The sequence below is a fragment of the Chenopodium album genome, chromosome 25, assembly GCF_948465745.1.
Source record: "Chenopodium album chromosome 25, dcCheAlbu1.1, whole genome shotgun sequence".
In the NCBI taxonomy this organism is placed as follows: domain Eukaryota; kingdom Viridiplantae; phylum Streptophyta; class Magnoliopsida; order Caryophyllales; family Amaranthaceae; genus Chenopodium; species Chenopodium album.
Window position 1 is genome coordinate 28,213,373 of NC_137858.1, and position 7,123 is coordinate 28,220,495.

Genomic DNA, 7,123 nt, shown 5'->3' on the forward strand with positions numbered 1-7,123 from the left:
TAGAATAAAGTAGAGGCCTATTTTAGGGCAAGTTCAATCTCTTTTAGGTTGGATTCGTACCTTCATCCGCGAATATTCAGTCATGTTTCCAGACCACTATGGAGTTAGTGATCTCTAGGATCGTGAAGGGGTGTAATCTTCTTCCTGTGAACTGTTTACCAGTTCCTAAAACTTGTTGGCAATCTTTTGCTCTAAATTCCTTCCCTTTAGACACCACCATGCTTAAGTGCATGATCACAGTGGGTCTCAAGTTTGGGATGCTTGAAATATTCCCTACAGAGGGACAAGAATTATGTTGTTGTTGATGCTTTAATTGGAAGAAAAGAAGGAAGGAGTGTCGTTCCCCTTATTCTTCCAACTGTTGCCTTGTGATTCTTGGACTCAAGTACTGTGGAACAAAATGATCTCACTTTATACATTGACTTAATACTTTGATTGGAATGGAAGAGTGTGTGAAATAATTTGGAAAACATATAGGCAATAATCCACTCATTCCTATTATGACGGAAAATGACGCGTGTATTGCATGGTCTGTGACTCGAAAACAAAAGTGTGTGCAATGACTCAAAAAATGTGATTAAGTGAATTTATAAGACTCGTGGTATGATCGTATGGCTAGTCATGAGGACAATGTGAAAAACGAAGAACGTAAGGACCAAATAGCAATAAAGACTAAAAGACAAACTAAAGGTCCCATAAAAATCGTTAATCATATGTAAAATAAAATCAATCAAAGATAAAGAATACATGTCAAGATTAGCAAAATAATCACAAAAAAAACTAAGGACAAAAACTAGAGTTCTAGAAGAGTTAGGACTCATGGGAATAAATAAATAAATAAATAAATAAATAAATAAAATGTACAATCCTATGTTATACAAGTTGACACGGATAAGAGGACTAGGAAAACTAGAAGATTGCCTAAGACTAACTTGAAACAAATTAGCTACCTTTTTATTCTTTTTATGTTCCAATTTAGTATAGTAGTGTGGATTAGAACATGAAAACAAAATGAGTTTCGCTTTTGCCTTTTTGGATAAGAAAGAAAAAACTATTTCCAAACATTAATATTATTATGTAATAACTTGTGGATTATGTGGTGGGGTAAGCAGATATAAAAATAAATATTTTGTTTACTTTAAGAGGAATAAAGTCAAAGTGAAAATATTAAAAAAAAAAAAGAACAGAGGAAATAATTCTATGTATAATAATAGAGTAGATGGAGGGATGGTTAATCCCTCCATCTTCCCCCAAGTGATGGGGTTCAATTCCTCATTCCTTCATTACTGTGATAGGGTAGCCCCCCCTCCCCCGATATCTCACTATTTAAAAAAGTATAATAATAGGGAAGGGGATAAAGGAAGCTGAAAAAAATACACAAAAATATAATTTACTGAAATTTAATAATTGCATATCAAGATATAGTTTTAGATATTAAGATATAGTCATAAAAAAGTATTGACCATATAATGTCTTATATTAGATAGCAAATAATAATAATAATAATAATAATAATAATAATAATAATGTCTTATAATGTGTTCACCTTTGACACAACCGGGGTTGTCTGACTTCGTTCCTGGTCGTGTTGTGTCTGCGGCAGCTCAGCGAAAGCGGGACAAGTATGGGGCGCGTTGCAGGGCTATTGGCTAAGGTTTTCTTCCTTTCTCCTTTTCTTCGTTGAGGGAATTAGAGAAGGATACTGTTGCGTTGCTTAAGCGAGTTTAGGCGTTTGCTAAGGCTCAGGATATTGGTGCTCGTGCAGCTGCTTACATCTTCAGCAGGATCGGGTTTGCTATAGCTAGAGGGGTGGGGGCCCAGATTGTATCTCGGCTCCCCACCAATTTCTTGTAAATTGATTGACTTTGTAAGTTTTTTAATAATAATAATAATAATAATAATAATAATAATAGTAATAGTAATAGTAATACTAATATCAAATTCTCTCGTTTAGGGTAGTTAAGGCAGGGGACGTCAACAACTTTCACGTCAAATTCTGGCGTCCTTCCGGGGGCTTTGGAGGCGTTTAGGTGAAGGGCGAGATTCTTGGTTGGTGTGCAATCAAATCAGGAGAATTCAACGCTTTTTGGGTGCAGTTTTAGGGTGAAATTCAGGTAGAATCGGGCTTTGTTTGTACAGTCTTGTACTCAATTTTCCAGCGGAAGGTTCAGTTAAGCGTATAGCTGCCGGTTTTTCCCAAATTCTGGTGACTTTTTAGGCAGGATTTTCACGTGTTTTTAGGGCTGTTTTTGGGCATTTGCGACAGGTTTTTAAGGCGGTTTTCAGGCGTTTTTGATCGGTTTTTTAGGCGACTTTCCAGGTGGAAGTTTGTGGTTCAAATTTCAGTGCGTTTGGATGCTGTTTTTGGTCTGTTTTGGTGCAATTTCGAGCGTTCTCAGGTTTGTTTATCGGCATTTTGGCTATGTTTTTGGGCTTGTTGTGGACTAGTTTTTCGGGTGCACTTTTAGTTGAGTTTTTGGTGCATTTTCTGTGTAATTTTCAGGCAACATATATGGGTATTGACGGCAGTTTCCTGGTCAGTTTGGGGCCTTTATTTGGTTGTTTTTGTCTTGTAACGGATTTGTTGGTGTTTCTTGCGGCTTGGGTAGTTTTTGGTGGTGCATGTGTGTGTAGCTATGTCGGCTCCCGGTGTGAAGTTTCATTGTCCCTTTGTGGGTCTTAGTGGCTTTCAAGATGGGAGTGGAAATGGCCTTACTCGACGTTATCTAATCAAGCATCTTAGTGATTGTCATTGTTGTATCGATGCGCGAGATATCACCTGTCATTCTCTTACTTCTAATTTTGGCTGTTTAGAATAAGGCAGAAGTTACTTTTAGGCGTATGGGGATTTGGTTATGTGGAGTTTGCTACAAAACACTCACGGTTCATTCTAAATGTCGTCAAGATAGGGGTGAGGATGTGTCGCCCCCCATTGAAGGAGATGGTCTTCTTCGTATTGTGCTTCATAATTTTCCTAAGCCACAAGCTCCTCTTCTCCTGCTCGAGTTGGACATGTGAATGGTTTGGTACGAGATCATAACGGTGGTTTTGATGTGGTTCTCCTCGATTGTTTGTTCTCTAAAGGGTTTTGCATTGTTAAGCCTATCCATCCCAAGTGTTGTTTGGGGTTTTCTCGGGTTCTGAAAGGTACTCTTGAAAAGGTGATCTTTAACCCTGATGACATTTTTAATTGGGTCTCTTTGTTAATGTTACCTCTTTGCATCCTTAAAATTTTTTGCCCTCGGAGTAGCTGTGAGTCTCAGTAATCGGTAAGACGTCGGCATCAGGAAGAGAGTATTTCACGTGCTATTTTTTCTTGGAGTGCAACGGGTGGTAGTTTGCACCTTGTGAGGGATACTTTGGTAGAGGATTCCCCTACTTTGTCAGTGGTTGATGATGATGATGAGTGACATTTATGGCACTCATTTGATTTGTTTTTGGATGAATTTTATTTCATTTTATAACTCTTTTCCTTAGTTTTCTTTAGTTTTGCAGTTTATTTCTTTACCTTGTGCTTTTCGTAGTTAGTTTTTTTATTTTGTGCATCTTCTTGTTTATTCGTTGTTTTTCTCTATTACTTGTTTGTTTTCATTTGTTTTTAGGTTATGATCGATCATCCAAAGATTTCCGAGCTTCCCTTCAACATTTATCATTGCAATTGATGCCTTGTGATAGCATTTTGAGCTTCAAGTCTAGAGGAACTCGAAGGGCAAGTTTCAAGACCGGTGCACGCATGCGGTGGGGGCATCATCTATGCCTCAAACCCACCAAAATGTCCATAAACTTGCTACCTAATTTGATGTTCATCACCATCACCAAGTTGTGTGCACTAGGATGATCAAGGTCGTAGAAGGGGAAGGAAGACCCTCCTAGGTGCGGGCGCACAGGGGGCGCGTGCGGGCGCACAGGAGGCGCGTACGGGCGCACCCCCCTGGGTCTGTGCTCGTGCGCCTCCTCTTCTCCCCTATGTGCGGCCGCACCGACGTGGGTCTATTTTTGGACGTCATAACCGACTTCTCCCTTGTATTTATAGTAGTTTCCTTCGATTTTTAGAGAACTTTTTTGGATTAGCTTTTCATTAGATTTTTCATTCATTGATTTTTTACAGAGAGAATTAGAGCTTGATCATATTTTGTAGAGAGAGAAACTCTAGTTTGAAGAGAGAGAGATTCATGGTGTATTGTGGATGATTCAAGATTTCTTCATTGCAATTGATCTTTGATCAAGTTTTGTAAGGATTACTCATCTTTGTTTTCAATATAAGTTTGATTTTAGTTGGTTTCACTTGTTTTTCATATGATTGTTGATTGTTTGATGTTTGATTGAAGTTTGATTGATTTTTCATTGATTTTTGTATTGATTTTTCTAATATGATGATGATGAAATTGTTGATTAGTTGTGTTTTGATCTTAATTACTATGATTAGTGAGTAGTTTACTTGCTAGGGTAATGGTGAAGCATGTATGAGTAATGGATTCGTGTTAATTGGGGATAATTAATGGAGTTGATGATGTGATTAAACTTGGTTGATGAATCATGTGCATGTGTGTGATTAATTGAAGATTCGCCAACTTTGATTGTTGCACTAGATTGCATTGTAAGTTCACATTGATACGGACCATTGATTTGTGGCTTGCATTTACACAATTGAGGTGTCTTGTGATGTTTCCTAGCTAGAGTTTATCGTTGTTGACGCTAGTTAGACCTCTAGGAGGATAGCTTGATATGCTCTTTTGGTTGCATGATTGATTTTTCCTCACATCGATTGACTTAGTTGATTTGACCTCCCAATTAGCCATCTCCATTACGAATGCATGTGGATCCTAGCCCGTGTGTTTATCATCTTTGATTTTCTACAAATTTATTTGTGTCATTAGCTCTAGTTTTAGCTTACAACCCCGCTTTAGACTTCGGAATAGCTTAGCGCAAGACAATAGACTCTCAATCACTATTCCTTTGGGTTCGACCCTTGACTTTCTACTATACTTGTATAGGGGTTAGTTGAGTTTATAATTTTTGTTTGATTGTTTTGGGGAGGTAGCCCAACGACCTACCATTTCACCATCAATCAAAATGGCGCCATTGCCGGGGAATAGTGTATTGATTGTGTATTGTTGTTGCGTCTATTCCATTTATTTGAAAAACACAAAAAGACTTGATTTCTTTCTTTTAGGCTACTCTTGTAGCCGTGTTTCTAACAATTTCTTTAAGATTTTGCATGCATAGTGCTCGTGATCGATCTATTGTGCCTTTTGATCCGGAAATTGAGAGGACACTCTCAAGGAGAAGAATAACAAATAGATCTTTGCAATATAGTTCTTCAAGTGAAGAGGAGTTTGAAGAAGAGATGCAAAAAGGAGGAATGGGAGAGAATCCAAGGGTAGCCTTGAAGGAATTAGGAATTCCCGGTGCTTATAGGTTCGAGAGTGGGATTGCTCCACCTACAACACCGGCGAATGATTTCGAGATAAGACCGGCCATGATAACCTTAATAGAAAGGAGGCAATTTAGTGGAGCCAAGAGTGAGAGTCCGTTGAATCACCTCAAGGAATTTTAGAAGTATTGCAATACCATCAAGGTGAACGACATTTCTCAAGAGTTTATTCGGCTAAAGTTGTTTCCCTTTTCTCTCATTGGTCGTGCCTTAGAATAATTGGATAAAGAGGTTAAGCCTAATTTGCTTAGAACATGGGATGATGTTACTAGAGCTTTCTTGTCACGATTTTACCCACAAAAGAAGACGGCGGAGGCTAGAGCATTAATTCAAGGATTCAAGCAAAGGCCTAATGAGAATCTCTATGAGGCATGGGAGAGGTACAAGGAGTACCAAAGAGAATGTCCACATCATAGGATTCCTACTTATCAAGTGATCCAAATTTTCTATGGAGGTTTGAGTGCTCAAGGCAAGTCATGCCTAGATGGAGGAGCCGGTGGTCCTATAATAAATAGGACGGAGGAAGAAGTGGTAGACATAATTGAGGATGTTGTGAGATACTATAGAGATTGGCATGAAGGAAAGAGAGAGTCCACAAGCAAGAGTGGCTCAACGATCTATTCGATGGATCACCTTAATGCAATCAACAATTTGTCATCCCAAATTTCAAATCTAGGGAAAGAGATGACATCAATCAAAGCAAAGCTTGAGAGTGTGTCCCTGAATTCTTTGAGTCTTCCCTTCCAAACCAAAGGGAAAGGTACAATCTCTAACTCTTCTCCTTCTACTTCTAATAACATGCCAAGTGGTTGTGTGTTTTAGATTTATGTGGTTCTTATGCTCATGATTCTTCCATGTGTTCACAAGCTTTTGTTGATGGATGTGATGATGTTGAAAATAATGAATGTGAACATGTGAACTTTGTGTCTAATGCCAATGGTGGTCAAAGGTTTGAAGAACCTAAGAGCTTTGGTAATAGGAATTCTCACCCTCAAGGAGGTGGTTTCGATAATTATAACAATGGAGGATAGAGGAACCTAGGAAACAAAGGTTTCTGAGGCAACTATAACCACCAAGGTTATAATAATCAAAACACAAGCCATGGGTATGGAAATCAAAACCAATCTCAAGGTTTTGGTAATCATTACCATAACAATGGCAATATTCAAGGAAGAGGAAGTTGGAACAACAACCAAAATAGGGGAAATTTTCAAAATAACAATCAAAGGGGACCCCCTCCCGGTTTTGCTCCAAAGTCCCAATCCAATGGTGAAAGTTCTTATTACCAACTATCATCTTTTAAAACAAACTTGGAACAATTGATTGACAATCAAACTAAGATCATTAACACCTATATGGAGGTTAGTGATAAAAAGTTCAATGAGATGATGACTCACAATAAGATGCTTTAGACACAAATAACCCAATTAGCAAACACTCTCAAGGACTATGCTAGTCCTTGTTCTTTACCTTCTCAAGGTGTTGAACCAAAGAAACCCGTGTATTCCGTTACCACTAGTTGTGGGAGAGTGCTTAGTGAGGGAATTTCTTGTTCTATCGAGGAAGAAGAGGAGAGGAGTGCTTTGAAGAATGAAGTTAAGAGGGTTGTGTCCAAGGATGTCTATTGTGAGGAGGAGCAAAAGAAAAAGAATGTTGGTGAGAAAATGTGTGAGGAGGAGAGATTTCCCG

At 38.5% G+C, this 7,123-nt stretch overlaps 1 non-coding gene across 1 annotated transcript; it reads right to left on the bottom strand.

The window, feature by feature from the left end:
• Nucleotides 1-5,747: 5,747 nt before the first annotated feature.
• LOC145615798 (small nucleolar RNA R71) lies at nucleotides 5,748-5,853 on the bottom strand. The gene has a single exon (XR_014107387.1). It is a non-coding gene; the product is annotated as a small nucleolar RNA R71 (small nucleolar RNA).
• Nucleotides 5,854-7,123: the final 1,270 nt, after the last annotated feature.